Source organism: Schistosoma mansoni, chromosome 6 (assembly GCF_000237925.1).
Source record: "Schistosoma mansoni strain Puerto Rico chromosome 6, complete genome".
Taxonomy (NCBI): domain Eukaryota; kingdom Metazoa; phylum Platyhelminthes; class Trematoda; order Strigeidida; family Schistosomatidae; genus Schistosoma; species Schistosoma mansoni.
This window is the reverse complement of record NC_031500.1, coordinates 7,479,208-7,480,201: the sequence shown is the minus strand read 5'-3', so window position 1 is coordinate 7,480,201 and position 994 is coordinate 7,479,208. Positions and strand designations below refer to the sequence as shown.

The following is a 994-nucleotide window of genomic DNA, read 5'->3' as shown; positions in this document are numbered from 1 at the left end:
CCCTGGGGTTCCGACCCAGTACCCTCGCTTCAAACGCCATCGTGTTATCCACTCGGCCACTGAGTCCTGATAGCCACTTGCTTGCGCGATGGGGTGAAATTTAAATTCACTTAGTATTGTTTGTTTGAATCTTCCCATTGATGTTTTTGGGACTGCAACTGGTCAGTCTCTAATTAGCATATGTGCATACTGTGCGTATTGCCTCGATATAGCCTTGATTCACAGGCATGGTAAGCAAAGATGGATAGTGGCTAGCAGTGGAATTAAGGCTATATCGGGGCAGCAATACGCACAGTATGCACATATGCCAATTAGAGACTGACCAGTTGCAGTCCTAATACATCGATGGGAAGATTCAAACAAACAATATTAAATGAATTAAAACTTCACCCCATCGCACAAGCAAGTGACTATCAGGACTCTGTGGCCGAGTGGATAACGCGATGGCGTTTGGAGCGAAAGGTACTGGGTTTGAGTCCCAGAGTGAACATCAACTCTGAGATGCAGGTACATCCAGCTGATGAGTCCCAAATGGGACGAAACGCGCGTCGTGGATTCCACTGCTAACCACTATCCATCTCTGCTTACCATAATAAAATTTAGGTTAGATTTTTATTGAATTAAGTACCAAAGTATATAATATCTATTCAATATATAAAATTGATTATATATTAATTAAATTTATAGAAACTTTCGTCTAAATTAGAGTGAATAGTTTCACAGTATTCGGGCGCCGAGTTGATGTAAGACATTAAATAGGAATAATATGTATTTGTAAACTCTCAGCGAATGAATTTGAAGTAAATCCATTGCTTCGCCTGGCAATCTGGTCCAACCTATAGTGTACTAATACACCAATCACAAATATCAATTAAATAAATATGTGAGATTACGGTAGTTTATTTTCATGGAATCGCCAGTTTCGACCTTGGTTTTAAGTGTTAAATAGGTATTGTTTGGCTTTAACTCAGGATTCGGAACACTTTATTTTGCA

At 39.5% G+C, this 994-nt stretch overlaps 1 non-coding gene across 1 annotated transcript; it reads left to right on the top strand.

Moving 5' to 3' along the window:
* The first annotated feature begins 417 nt into the window (after positions 1-417).
* Smp_tRNA_01403_Pseudo_TTG.1.1 lies at positions 418-489 on the top strand. Its single transcript has one exon. It is a non-coding gene (tRNA).
* Positions 490-994: the final 505 nt, after the last annotated feature.